Raw genomic sequence first — 15,910 nt, forward strand, 5'->3', positions numbered from 1 at the left:
AGTTTTCCTGAAAATTGTTACTAAATGAGAAAGCTGATCAAAATCAGGATAACGAACAATACTATTGTAGCAGCCTTCTTTATGTTTAAAACTAAGACTCAGGATTACTATTGCTCTAATGTCACTTCATAATGCTGTAGATTTCCATGTTTGTGGGATGTGTAAATGGAAGTGTCATAGATAGTTGAATTCTTTTAAAGCATTGGCTGAAATGCATCAGTAAGTGGTCTTTGAATCAACAGAACATATAGAGGAGTGCACTCACCAAATTCCCATTGATTCAGTGCGCTTACTGGAGTTGTGACATATGACTGGTTTTCAGCCTATGTAGTTTCATAAGTGTTTAGAGGTTATTTTGTCTAAGTAATGCTACATAGGTTTCCCTTCAGTTATATATGGCAGAATTTAATTTCTCTTATACAAAAACTGTTAATGTATAATACTAAATGTTGCTGACAGAAAGTATATTTATGTTTTCCTACCATATCATGCCATCCCAGTGTTAAAACACTTGATTCCAAGCGATATTAATTGAGGGAAAAACAAATCATTGGAGAAAAGTTGGCATTGTGCTTGTCTAAAGAATGCCTAGTTCTAAAGGCATGTCTGTAATGTTGGCATGGTGCAAAATTTGACTGCTACAGGAACAAAAAGAGAAAAGCAATTTGAGAAGATATAAATATAGGGAAAATAAGGGTGAAAGAGCTAATATGGTTGGATATGCTGTTTAATTTTGTGGTGTTCTACAATATTAAATGGGAATAAATGATAAAATTTGAGAAGAATAAAAAATAGCTGAAATCATGTTGCTCAGTGTAGTAAGCAGCGCTAGAGTAAGCCAATTTAAACAATTGTGATTTGGTGAGTCAACTCTGTAAATTTCATTAATTCTTACGAGTCTATCCTAGTTGCAACATACTTTGCAAAAGCAAGTCACAAATAAAGTAGGCTCATTTGAATCAGTTGAACTTACAGAGGAGTTACTCACCAAATCCTCACTGATTAGTCGGTCTACAACATTATTTCGGCCACTGGACGTTTAGTATGTTTGTCGCATAATCATATGAATGAATAGTCTATGGATTAATGCTCCATGCATTTGGAAGTTGGCCAACTGGAAGTCTGCTTATAGTAGTAAAATGTGACATACCACCACAGAGTGGAAGACTTGGAATATATCCTGTGCATCATTTCCTATTCTCTTGGCAAATGTCCAGACTGGCAAACTGCATGAATCTCAAAACAAGGTGGAAACTGCAGTTTGCAGTTATGGTCTGAAAAGGTCATTTACCAGGTTGGAAGAAGTCGCAAAGAATGGTTTGCTGTAAACCATGAAGTCCATCATTAAACTAACCAAACAAAGGAATAAGAAGGAGAAGAATATGCATGAGCACAGGACTTGCACCACCACAAGCATGGATTAGAATTTCTGTCTGCAAAAAAGCTGTACTCCATTGGCTACCACAGGAGGAACAACAAACACAATTATAGTTCATTTGAAGCATTCTAATGTTTTGTAGGGATGTGATTTTTGGATTTTTGCACTACAAATGTAATTCTTCATTCTGGTAATTGTATTGACCTTATGGACACCTTAATGTGATACACTTAAGAGAAAAGCCCAAATTGGAAGGGTTTGAAGATTAGCTAAATCAAGTTCTCCCCAACCATCCTGCTTAGAAATAAAACTCCCAGTTAGTACTGGGGTAGGAACAAAAAGCTTAAGTTGAACTAGGGTGAGCTAAGCCTCAGAGCCTTCTAATGTAGGTCTTTCATCAAGGGGCATTAGAATTAGGTGTTTGTAAAATATCTGTAAAGTTGTTAGAACTTCCAGAATAGAGAACTGAGGTATTTTTAAGTCCAGAAAATCTGAAAAACCAATCCCCCCCTTTTTTCTTTCTAAGCACTAAAGAATAGCCAAATACCATCACATAAATCTGCAGGGCAACCATATCTAGAAAACTGTGTGCGTCTCTGTTTAGCCCATCTTAAAAGTGATGTAATGGAGCTGAAAAGAAATAGAAATGAAATTTGTAGCAAGATCTTTAATATTCATAATAACAGTTTTGTTTCATAGAACCTATTTCCAAGTAATTAGGTCTAAGACTGCAGTGTATAGAGAGATCACACTGTGTACTAGGGAAAGTTTGAAACATGAGAGCATTATAAGGGTTTATGAAGTGATGTATAGTTTATGTAGAATCGATACAGATACATTTTTCTCTTATTCTCATCAGGTTAAGAAAAAAACTGGGACTCAACAGGAAGATAAAATGACTACTGTATTCAGGACTTAAAATAAGTGTTATTCCTCAGTATTTCATACCTAGATTATGGGATCCTATGATATCACTAGTGTAGCATGCCTCAGCATGCTGGCAAAAATAAGGCAGGAGAGACAGACAAAATATTGTGGTGCTTTAAAGACTAACAGACTTGAAAGACTTATTTCAGTGTGACCTTTGGGATCAAAATCAGCTTTTGAGATACAAGGAATGTTTTTGTATTTTGCTTTTGTAGGGAAAGTTTTCTTAACATTTTTAGCTTTTTTTTTTTAACCACCAAGTAATATTCAGGGCTACAGAGAGCTCTGCTTTGATCTGAGTGCTGTTTAGATTTCCTTGCTTCATTTCTGATCACTTTGGCAATGGACAAAAACCCCCAATTAGCTTTGGAATCTGACTAAATACCAAACCCAAAGCACATGCCTAGTCTGAATCAAACACATAGTAGTAGTTGTTGGTTTTTGCTTGCATCTCTTCATCTGGATAAGAATGACAAATTCCCTTTCTTCTCACAGGAACCTCCTGTCTATAGAACAATTTATTTTTATGTTCATTTGGTTTCTGTGTATAGAGATTTAGCCACAGTTACAGTTCAAGTCAAGCAAGAGATGTTTTGTGCAGGGTCAGTTACGTTCACTGAAAAACTTTCTAGCAGTACAACCTTTTTCATGTGTATTCAGAAGCAAGTCCTACTGAATTGAATGGAACTTATTTCAATGTACTATGTGCGTGAAAGACTACAACCAAAACCGTTTTCCCTGGGTTCCTGTCCAGATTTAGTTTAATACACTTCATAGTAAAAACTGTGTATAAATACCACCACAACATAGTACATTGCTATCAAGGAAATGCTACTGAGAGGTATATTCAAGATTGAGTTTTGCAAAGGGCAAATGATATACAATCTTTCATTAATGTAGACATGCTTGTTTATTTATAAAAATGGCTATGGATACATTTCCAAACAAACTCCAAAGGCTGTTGGGTTCAGTATCTTCTAAATTTCATATAATTTGTGTTGAAAACAAAACAGACTAATGTTCTGCCCTAAGATAGGATGTCCTGCAGAAAATGTATCTCTGCCTGAGGAAGTGTATTTGTCCACAAAAGCTCACATTAAAATACAGCAGTTAGTTTTGAGGTGCCACAATGTTTTTCTCTTCTTTATTTTTTCACTTCTTTCATTTTTGCCTAATACACTAGCACAGACTAACATGGTTGCCTCTTTTAAAATTACACGTATCCTGAAAATCTTCAGCAAAAGAAATTGCTTTGGTCATTTTAATGGATTATGATTATACTAGATGACCCTAAAAAGCTAAGCTTTATGGGGAAACTATTTTGATAGAGCAAATAAAAAGGTTGCAGAAATACAGGTGAGTAGATTAGATTCAGTAGCTTTCTGAAAGAAGAAAACTAGATAGTTTTCCCCCAAGCAATTTTCCTGTTAAAATACATTCCTCACAGGTCAAATCTTGCTTAAGATGTTTTAATGTTTGAAATAATTGATGCAAAATTGGATCTATGTTTATAGACAATGCAACACTTACAACATATAAGCTGAAACCCTGTTGGTGGAACTATGCCCGTGAAAAGCTGATGATGTCCTCACAAGGAGTCTGTTTTTATTTATTTTTTACTTATTTATTTATATATTCGATTTGTATCACACCCATCTAGACTATGTCTACTCTGGGCAGCTTATAGTAAAAACATGAAAAACAACATATAAATAATTAAAACGACAATTCAAATCAATAATATTAGTGGCATTCAAGATGGAAAAGCAAAATGGAAGTTAAGATAAAAAAGAAAATCAATTAATGACCGGAGGGAAGGCCTGTCTAAAGAGCCAGGTCTTAAGTTGGCTCTTAAAAATACCCCGCGAGGGTGCCAGGCAAATTTCCGATGGAAGTCGAGGGGCTACTGCCATTTTTTTTTGATTAATTTGAAAATTAAAGACTTAAGTGCTTCTCCCCTTCCCCACGGACAGCCTACAGACAGCTAGAAGATGTTACTTCTCTTTTGGGGGATCATGATTTGCCCCCCCAAAAAAAACCTGACAAAGGCCATTTATGGTCCCAGTGCATTGTATTGCCTAAATCAATGGTTCTTAAACTGGAGTCTCCAGATGTTTTTGGAATGCAATTTCCAGACGCCTTTACCACTTGCTGTATTGGCCAAGATTTCTAGCAGTTGCAGTCCAAGAACATCTTGGGGACCCAAGTTTAAGAGCCACTGAAAAATCTGTCCCAGTGAGGAAATGCAAACAATTTTGTGAGTAATTTTTGTTCTGGCAATTTCAGTGGCTGTAACTGAGAGACAAAGTTATTCAGGTGACAGTGTTGTTGAAGGATGGAAGGTCTAGTTCTATGTGAATTCAGCCCCCCCAAAATCTAGGGGAGTAAAATGTTCTGCCCTAGTATATGAGGGGTAAGCAGTGTTGTTTCAAAGGATTCAGTGAGTAATGCCAAGGAAGTGGCTGTTTGAACCTTATCCTTATCTATAACAAAATTTTAATTTTAATCTGAAAATAAATCATGAGGAATTTTGTTGCAGCAGACACTTAGGATGCTTCCTGTTTCTTCAAGGAAGGTGATCTTAGAAAAAGGATGAACCTTTTTTCTTAGCAAAGCAGCAAGGAAAAAGCTACAGGAAGCAGATACGTTCAGCCCACAACTTAGTAAAGGGTTTTGTTTGGTCAGCGCTTTGCTCTTATATCTTTATTTATCAGATATACTCTTTTCACCTCAACAAGCATCCTGTTCAGTGAAAAAAAGAATCAACATGCTTCCTTGCTAGTTTTCTTCCCAAATACTCTTAGGTTTGCAGCAACATATACAATGACAATTTGCATAAAGCTCTCCTCTGAAAGTGGGAATTTTTATTGTACTGTTCCCCCTACCGAAAAGTCAGACCTGCCCTGACATTATTATGTTGACATAAAACACACTTGTGGAAATTAATGTGCAAGTATATTTATGGAAAAAATTCTTATTATTTGTGTTTCCATTTTCTTTTTTGTTTCCACACTCTGAGGGTAAAAGGGCACTATGTTTCCATTCTGGATCTTGCAGAATGATTGTATTGCTACATTTCTGTGACCAACAGTTCTGTCATATACATTTGGTTTATCTATAATATTCTACATCTGCATCAGTTGCCTCATCCTTGTATTGAAGGCTGTCTTCTGCTGTTCTCTTCCTCAGCATATCCCTTAAAGTGCAAGGAACAGTTCACACACGCATAGTCAGACTATCTCTATTTGCTGAGGAACATTCCCTCCATCTCTGTTCCACATAGCAGCATGCTTGGTTCATTCCCTGTGATTCAGGAGCAGCCTGTGACGTAAGGTGCCTGTGTATTGTACTTGCAGAGGACAGTTCTCTGTTTGAGATACTGTCAGTCTTCTGTTTGAAGATGCCTTTATTTGAAGGACTGAACAAACCAGGTCCACTTTAAAGATGGAGAAACTTGAACTGTGAGAGATCCAGCCTTGAAGGTGCCTCTTCACTACTTTACTGAAGTTCTAGTTAGATTATAGTAATTGGTAAAATATATTGTACTTTGATCATAGTAATCATTTCTTAAGTTTGTATCTATACATAAATAAGCCTATGGAAATTTCATGCACATCTGCACCCTTTAACCTCTTCTTTCATAGTATATTTCCTCTTTGTTTTGTGATGTCTAAATAGTTGCCCCAGTGTGATACAGTATAAAATAGGTGAAGTATTAAGGGGGAAACATAACTCTATGAGGGGATGCTGATAAGTATTGAGCCTTACCCAGAAAAAATTGAGCTAGGAAGCTATAAATTACAGGGTGTACTGGCTGTTTTGTCTGTATTCAATGGTGCAAAAATCAACAACCTATGGTTTTAACTTATCTTTCATGTTCAGGACCAAAGTGAACATGGCAGCACCTCCAGAAAAGTTCAGTGTGGAAGAGCATAGGACCATAATCAAGTTCCTGTTTCTCCAAGGGAAAGGTGCAAAGCAGATCCATGATGAAAGGTCACAAACTATGGGTGACAGTGGCCCTTCATATGCAACGGTTAAACGTTGGGTTGTCAATTTTTAAAAAGGCCATTTCGGTGTTGAAAGTGAGAAACCCAGTGGAAGGCCTGTTTCTGTCTCTGTCCGCAAATGTGGACAGAGATCATGGAGGACCGCCGAATATCAGCCAAAAATAGTGAGAATATCACGTGAGAGAATTGGTGCCATTATCCACAACGACTTGGAAATGAGAAAGCTGGCAGCAAAGTGGATCCACAGACTTTTGACAACCGAACAAAAGAGGAAACGTGTGGAGTCATCGGTGGCTGTTTTGAAACATTTTGCAAGAAATGAGTCAGATTTCCTGGGCAAACTGGTAACTGGTGATGAGACATGGATCTACTTTTATGATCCTGAGACAAAGGAGCAATCTAAGGAGTGGAGGCACAGTGGTTCCCCCAGGCCAAAGAAGTTCCGAGCGCAAAGGTTGGTGCAGAAGCAAATGGCAACAGTTTTTTGGGATAAGAAGGGAGTTCTGCTGGTGGACTACCCCCAACAGGGTTCAACAATCAATGCAAACTATTACTGTGCTTTATTGATGAGGTTGAGGCAAAACATCAAGGAAAAATGTTGAGGAAAGTTCTCCAAAGGTATCATCCTGTTGCATGACAACACCTCATACACTGCATGTGAAACAATCGCAAAATTGATGTCCCTAGGCTTTCAAGTGATGCCCCATCCACCCTATTCTCTTGACCTCTGACTATTATCTGTTCCCCAAACTCAAAAAACACCTAAAGGGACAATGATTTGGGAGTGTTCTGGAGGCAACTAATGCTGCAAATGAGTGGTTACAGCAGCAGTCGGAAGAATTTTATTTGCAGGGACTTAAGAAGCTGCAAGACAGATGTTGCAAGTGCATTGACTTCCCAGGAGAATATGTAGAATAATGTGGCAGTTACAGCTTCCTAGCTCAATTTTTTCTGGGAAAGGCTCAATACTTATCAGCACCCCCTCGTAATACAGTGGACCCTCAACTTACAGACGGCTTGACAGACTTTTTGAGTTACAGACTTCTCTGGCCGCAAAATGTAGGTTCGGCTTGCAGCCGGAGAATTGACCTACAGACCAGAAAAAAACCAAAATGGAACAAAAATGGAACAAAAACGGCCGGTTACGGATTAATCGGTTTTCAATGCATTGTAGGTCAATGGAGCCTTGACCTACAGACTTTTCCACCTGCAGCCGCTGTTCCAATACGGATTAATTCCGTAAGTAGAGGGTCTACTGTATATGCTTCTCAGGATTATGACAGATAATTTTTATCTCAACTGCCTCCTGGAGGGGAATGCCCTCCCCAAAGTTGCTAAGCTGTTGGCTTATTCTAGTAGGGCAAACTCTCCTGGATGATGTCACAGCTGCTTCTGGGAAGAGCTGCTACCCATTCTACTTCTTTCTCATAGGTGATAGAGAGCTTGCTTAATAGCCTTTCTTCGGGCCAATCATAATGGCATTATGTAACTATTGTCCTATCTGAACTCTGCAAAATCTTTGTATACTGTCAACTATCTGTGAGCTTGTAAGGTTAATAAACACAGTCCTCCTGGGGACAGGGCAGTCATCTTATTCAAGGTCCTCTTCTACTAGTCCCCCATCAGGAGCACTGCTGGCAGACATCCCTGTGTGTGGCTGACTTTTTTATCTTCTTTAAGACTATTTGCTATCCTAATTACTTATGACTACATAAACTATCAGCCTGCTCATTTCGTGACTCCAACAGCCTCCTTTTTGCCTTTGGTCTGTGAAGACCCATCTCCTATGTATTCCTATAGTTCCTCTTCCCACTTCCATCTTTTTCTCGATTGTTCTACAACATTCCTGTCCTTAGAATCAAACAGTAATGAAAGGTTTTTGGCAAGATCCAATAATGTACTTCTTGATCCTGCCAAATTTGATATACCACTTTCCCTCCTGCAGCCACTTTTGCAGTGTAAAAACTGATTTCAAAGCATTGGAGCAGGTTTTTGACACCAATACAGGCCTAAAGTTCTAACTCTGCAGGCATTGGACACAGAAGTATATTGCTACTTTTTACCTTTTGTTTGCACATTTGATTAGGTCACTGTTATATTATTATAATACTTTGGCTCTAAACTGTGAGGGTAACCAAAAATTTCCTGCAGCTATATCTTCTCACTGCATACTTTTCATAGCATTTTCATATGTTTATGTACAGTTTAATTTATTCTACATCTAGCATCTCATATCAATAGTATCCTATTAACAAATAATATCTTTTATTATATATATATATATATATATCTCCCACCCATTTAGACTGAAGTCTACTCTGGGCGGCTAACAATATTAAAATAAAACAAAACAACAATACTGTATTAACATACTAGAGGATGGCGAAATAAGTTAGGTATCGACAGGAGGGAAGGCCTGCCTGAAGAGCCAGGTCTTAAGTTGGCTCTTAAATATACATGTTTAATACAGTGGTGCCCCGCAAGACGGGCGCTCCATTTGACGATGAAATTGCTTGACGTTGATGTTTTTGCGATCGCAAAAGCGATCGCAAAACGATGTTCCCTATGGGGGAATTTCGCTTTGCGATGATCGGTTCCCTGCCTCAGGAACTGATCATCACAAAGTGATGATTTTTTAACACCTGATTGGCGGTTTCAAAATGGCCGCCGGGTAAACAAAATGGCCACCTGCTGTGTTTGCATGGATTTCTCGCTGCACAGGCAGCAAAAATGGCCGCGCTATGGAGGATCTTCACTGGACGGTGAGTTTCAAGCCCCTAGGAACGCATTAATCTGGTTTTAATGCGTTTCTATGGGCTTTTAAAAATAGCATTACGACGTTTTAGTTCTACAGCGATTTCGCTGGAATGAATTAACGTCATAATGCGAGGCACCACTGTATATTTCATTGAATAAGTTTCTGAATGCATAATCTTATAGATAACCACAACCTCTTAATTTTGTCAAAAGACTGAGCAGTAGTTAAACATTTGGAAAGCCTTTCTGCCAACTCTAAAATGGGATATTAAGTTGTCCTAGAAATGCTAATACAGTAGTTTTGTCTCTTAAGTGTAGAAGTATACATTGTCTAATTATCACGGATAAGTTAAGTCCTGGTTGTCATTAAGTTGTCAAGAAAAGATTTACTTGCTTTCAGCATTTAGTTAGGAGTTTTGGCATTAACTAAACTCATCTTCCTGTACATGGTTCTCTCTGAAATAATGCACATACTCTTTGTTGAGGGGAATGTGCACAGCAGACTTGCTATCAGGCAAATGCTGTCAACAAACACTTCGAAACAATGCATATTCATTTTTCACAAGACTGTATTTTAGCTTAGTGAAATGCTCTCTATCCATATAATTACAATCCACACTATTCTTAGGGCCATCTCCCTACCTTAGACGGGATCACACTCCCCCTAAAGGATAGGGTCCGCAGCTTGGGGATGGTCCTTGACCAGGTGGACTCGGTGTCCAGGGGTGCCTTCTTACAGCTGCGGAGAATATATCAACTTCGCCCTTACCTGGATGAGCGGAGCCTGGCAGCAGTCACTCATGCACTGGTAACAACCAGACTGGATTACTGCAATGCGCTATACGTGGGGCAGCCTTTGAAGACGGTCCGACGACTGCAACTGGCACAGAACCGGGCTGCGCGGCTGGTAAGTGGTGCCGCCGCACGGACTCATATCACGCCGGTTCTGAAAAATTTACACTGGCTGCCGGTTGCTGCTCGAGCCCAATTCAAAGTGCTTACTTTGACATATAAAGCCCTAAACGGCTTAGGACCTGGTTACCTAAAGGACCGCCTTTTTCCATATGTGCCTGCCCGTCCTCTAAGATCAGGCCAGGAGGCCCTTCTGAAGGTGCCATCCCTGAAAGAGGTGAAGGGGATGGCATGTCGGAATAGGGCCTTCTCGGTTGTTGCCCCCCAACTTTGGAACACCCTCCCTAGAGAGATCCGCCTGGCTCCGACACTCTTGGCCTTTCGGCGCCAGGCAAAGACCTTTCTGTTCACCCAGCATTTTAATTAATTAATTTTAATGTTTTAATTGTTTTAAGAAATATTTTAATATATGGTATTTTACACTGTTTCTTAAAATGTTTTTAATGTTTTTAGGTTTTAATGTTGTACGCCGCCCAGAAGCCACTGGCAATGGTGCGACTAAAAAATATTGTAAATAAATAAATAAATAAATAAATAAATAATTCTCCTGAAAGAGAAATAAAACAAGTAAAATGGGAATGTCAATATAAAGATCAAACATTGCAACAGAAATATTATAGCTAAAGCTGGTCATTGTTAAGGCAGTCCGTCATAGAATTAGCAATCATACAAGAGCCGTACTGAAACCAAATGCTTCCAGAAATATCAGTGCTGATTCGAGAAATACTGTGCCAAGGAACATTATACAGTATATTTTTGGCATTTTAAAACTATTCTGTTCTTGCTGCTCTCATTCAGTTTAATGGGTATTGAGTGGGTGAATATAGTGATGTTACATACAATGTATATACTTTTTTAGTTAAATTTTCTTTGCAAGTCTCCTGAGTCCTAGTATGTCATTGTATTTACTACACTACATTGCTCTCTTTTTAAAGTCTACTCAAACATTTTTCATATCTCAGTTGGACAGATGATTTCCCTGCCTGCTTTGTAGCAGTTGGTGTCAATTAGTGCCATTTAAGTGCAGATTTTACCACAATTATGTCTGCTTTGATTTGCTTCTTCCTTTTAAAAGTCAGCATGTATTTAAGAGATAGATTTCAAAAGTCTTGAAAATCCCTTGAAGAAACCCTGTATAACCCTTTAAAAACTTTAAAAATTTTCATGTCTGTTGCCTCTCCTATGTAGCTTTAGTAAATTAGTGCTAAATTAAAAGTTTCCATGACAGCAGTCATCTGCTGCTAATTCACTTTGGAAGTCAGTTGCCTTCCAAAGCCACTGTTTTCAAAATCTGTAGGAAAATCAGCAATTTGCAAGGGAAAACAGCCTTCATTGCACACAAATATTATGAAATTACACAATCACAACCTTTAAAAGCTGGAAAGAATGATAAGGTGGATATGAAAGAGCAAATCTGTGGCATGGCTAGGGATATAGTCATGTCTGTGATAAGCCCATCCCTCCCAAAATATCTTCAGTCCCCTCCTCAAATTAGTCCAATTTGCTCTCCCCAAACTGCACTAATCTTACATAGTGACACTAAATGTTTCTGGTGGGACAGCAAAGTGTACTGTTTATATACTGCCTGATAGCAGTAAAATAACTCTTTGGGTGGTTTTCAGTGTTTAAAAAAATTATGCAGGCTTTCCATTACCTCCTCTCCCATTCCCAGTAATCTGGGTACTTGATTTGTTTGATGTTTGTTGAAGGAACATGTCAATTAGATTTGGAATTTATTTAAGATATTTCCATTTCTTTAAGGAAATACAAAAACAAAAAAGGGATACCCTTATAACTGCAGAGCTGAAAGGGACTGAACTCTCAACCATTGGCTCCGCAGTCAGATACCTAAATCACTGATCTACTCTTGTTTAGCAGGCCTAAGGCAAGGCTGTGGAAACTTTGCCTTCACGCTATTGTTGGGTTATCTTTTTCCATTAACCTTGGCAACTTTGCCAGTGGTGAGGGGAGTATTGTACCTCTGCTTCCAGGGTGGTGGCCATTTTAGTGAATTCCCACAAGATTTTTTACACCAACTAGTTCATCCACTTTTATACATAAGTTAAAGCTCATTTGGCTTTAACCAAAAAATACCATAATGTTAGATAAGGGGTAGGAGGATATACACACAGTTTCAGAATTGTGCAACTGCTATTAATGGTGCAAGGCCTATGAGTTTCAGGAAGCTCCTGTGAAGATTCTATATTTCGTCTTCTACTATCTGGAAGGGAAATGGATAAATTATGAGTGCAGCTTCAGAGAGAAATAAGTTGTACATCTCAGGTGATCACCCATATTAATTTCTGTGGGCATTTTATAAAGAAAGGATTGTAAGCAGCCCACCACACTTGATAATACAGTGGTGCCCCGCATAGCGACGTTAATCCGTTCCAGATTAATCGTCGCAATGCAAAAACATCGCTAAACGGAACATAAAAAGCCATAGGAACGCATTAAACTTCATTTAATGCGTTCCTATAGCTCCAAAACTTACCATTCAGCGATGTTCCTCCATAGCGCCGCCATTTTTGCGCCCTCGGTAAGCAAGGGCAGGGCGCGAAAACACTTGCGGCAGCCATTTTGGGCACCCGGCGGCCATTTTGGAACTGCCGATCAGCTGTTTAAAAAAACATCACAATGCGAAGATCGGTAAGCGAAACGCTTACCGATCATCATAATGCGATGTTTTGCCTATACAGAACATCACAATGCGATCGCATTAGCGATCTAAAAAATTAGATTGCTATGCGAATTCATCGTTAAACGGTGTGCTCGTTATGCGAGGCACCAATGTACTAGACATTTGTACCAGTTTCAACTTTTTTTACCTTTACAATTTCCTTTGGTCACAGTCTCTTCACAATAAAGGATACTGCAGTAATTTCAAAGAGTTTATTAAATCTGTGTATTTGACCCGTTGTGCTGTTCACCTGTTCTTCCATTGAGCTGATGGTAGTGTTTCCAGGTGGTGGAACCCCATGTCCTATTTGGAGCCCAGAAAATCTCTAGGTTAATATTGCAGAACTCAGAATTGGTTATCAGAGAACACTCTTGCAGTTGACCTTCGTGGAGTAGTCTGGCATTATTTTGTTTGAGAACTGCATGTAGTTCATCTTATCAACTTGTTGTATGACAGCTGCAGAATGCTTCCGTTTTTGTGATTTTTCAGGCAGTTCTTCTCCCTAAATATTTCTTTGAGCTTCTCTGTCAATTTTATTCATTGCTGTTACATAGCTTACGTGATATCAGAAGGGGGAAACAGGTTTGGAAAACACAATAACCAAATCAGCGCGTGGGGTGCATAGTTTTTATTAACAGTGATTCACTTTTCATATTTGCACCTGCTTGGTATTTATACTTGTGGGTTGTTTGGAAGGAAAAATCAATAAGATAGTTTTTATGAACTCCCTGCCCTGTTAATCTGGTATGTTTGCTTAAAAGTACACAAACATAGGAGAGAAATCTCAGTTCACAGATTGGAAAATGATGCAGTTAGTAGGAGGAAAAGGTATTTTTGAGCCTTCTGTGTTGGAATTAATAACAATTGAGACAGAAAAAAAATCAAGGCAGGTCAATTATATTTTGCAATAGTTCTAGGAATGTTTCTCATATTACTGATGTTAAATATATTAATTTTTTCCAAGGAAAACAAAAATTCAGAATTTCCTTAGGCTTGTGTGCACTGACTGAAATGTTTATTCTTCAAAACCCTATACTATATCATAAACAACCTTTGGAGCTCCTTTTATTTTCAAAAGCATTTAGCAACTGAGAGCAGGGTGATTTTAATAAAAAACAAAAACAAATTTTTTTTGGGTTCACACGGATGGCTGTTCAGTTCCTTGGATCAGAACTGATGATTTACAGTAACTGAAAGGTAGTAAATATCTGAGCCAAATCTGGTTTCAGATAGGTTCTCAGAAGTTGCATTTCACTAGTACCAAAAGCCAAAATGATGAGACCAAAAATATCAGCATATTTAATGTGAACCTCTTATTGGTAGCAACTAAACTTACGGCATTGCAGCCTTTAGAATGACAGGAAATATATACAAAACCCAGGAAAACTCCAAACAATACAACGGGGAACACAGCAGGGCCAACTGGGAAAGCCCAAGAGGGCCAGATATGGCCCAGGACATGAGGTTTATCACCCATATAGTTTCCTACCCATACAGTTTATCCAGATCAAGTCAGCTGCATGGAAAATCATAATTATAATCATCATTATAATCATAAATGTGTGAATAAATGTTACATTTATACCCTGCCTTTCCATTAAAAGATAACAGTGTCGCTTTCAAATTTCTTAATAAAAGTGAAATAAAAACAGATGAAACTGGAAGAGCTAAGGCCAAACAAGTTGTGATGATCTCTGACTAGTACCTTATACATATTTAAAAAGCTACCTGTAGCAGGGAAATATTTGTTGGGTTTGGGTTAATGTAAAGCTAAAGGGGCTTTACTCATTCCATATCTACAAACTGGTCTGGAAGTTATGATTTACACAGAGGTCCTTTCTGCAAATCATCCTGAGGTGAGATGGGAAATGACCAAGATTTGGGTGTTTTCTATCACGGTGCCCAGGCTTTAGTGCACACTTCCCAGGAGACTAACCTAGCACTGATTTTTTGTTCTTTTGGTGGGAAGTGGAGACCTTTATTTGTTGCTCAATCTTTTAAATATGTTTAACATGTTTTTACCTAACTTAATATGTTATTGTCTTAACTGTTTTATTATGCAAATATTTGTAGACACTTATTTTAATTTCTTTTAGTAGGTTTGCCAAAAGAAAGATATAAAACTATTATGCAGTGGTGATTGTGGGTGGGTAGAGGAGGGTAAAGACAGGGAAAGAATAATAGCTGTACTTCCAGTTGTAGGGACAGTTGAATGCATATGATGGGTAAATTCAGAGCAAATGTATGTGTTTCTAGTTATACTTTTAATCCTTTGATTTAAAATAAAAATGAAGGATACTCTTTTACTGTCAGATGTAATTCTCTCAACATACATACAGAGCTGAAAAATTGCTAGAATAGAGGTGGATATTGGTATAGTAAAAGTGGGCTGAGCTCTACATAGATAAAATGCCCTCCATTTTTATTAGACTAATTTAGTTATATGAATTGGTCATAGGCATCTGGAATTTTTCAGGGGTGTTATGAAAAGAAAAAGAGATAGGCTTATGTTTACTGCTTTGGAAGAAAGATGGGACATTAATTAAGTTAGTCAAAATACATAGAGGTTCTTATAATTCACAATATTATAATAAATGACTTGCTATACCTTCCCTTAAAACAATAACTCAGATTAAATTAAAAGGTCTCACTTCAGAGGAAATAAAATGTTCTCACTTAATACTGTACATTACAGAACAGGTTAGACCAAGTGCTCAGTGATCAACCAACAGTCATCTTGATTTGTGTATATGTGGAGGAAGAAGTAGGAATATGTAAGAATTTATTTATTTATTTATTTATTTATTTATTTATTACATTTATACCCCACCCGTCTAGACCGAAGTCTATTCTGGGCAGCTAACAATAATAGATAAAATGAAAACAATATAATAAAATAAAAAACAACAGTAGAAATATAGTTCAAGATGGGAAAAATAATCAAGTGATTACCCCTCCCAAATTCTTCCATAAATAATCAGTTGTTTACCTCTCCCAAATTTATCCAAAATCTGCCTGCTTTGACACCTAGGTTTTGTTCTACTGGTGACTTCTTTTTCTGTTCAAAAGTTTGTCGTTATCAACACAGACTGTGGGCACAACTTTCTCTAAACTTTTTAATGCTATGAGCTGCCTCTCCAGTGTCTGAAAGGATGGGGATTGATCAAGTGCTAAATGGTTGTTAAACCTTTGAAAATAAATCCTTCATGCTATATGGATGACAAACACTGAGTGTTTCTTTGACAT

At 37.9% G+C, this 15,910-nt stretch overlaps 1 protein-coding gene across 3 annotated transcripts in view; it reads left to right on the plus strand.

The window, feature by feature from the left end:
* The window catches only part of TLL1 (tolloid like 1), a 158,982-nt gene that overhangs the window by 52,258 nt on the left and 90,814 nt on the right, over positions 1 to 15,910 (plus strand). The gene's annotated exons all lie outside the window — the stretch shown is intronic.

This window comes from Pogona vitticeps, chromosome 5 (genome assembly GCF_051106095.1).
Source record: "Pogona vitticeps strain Pit_001003342236 chromosome 5, PviZW2.1, whole genome shotgun sequence".
NCBI lineage: Eukaryota > Metazoa > Chordata > Lepidosauria > Squamata > Agamidae > Pogona > Pogona vitticeps.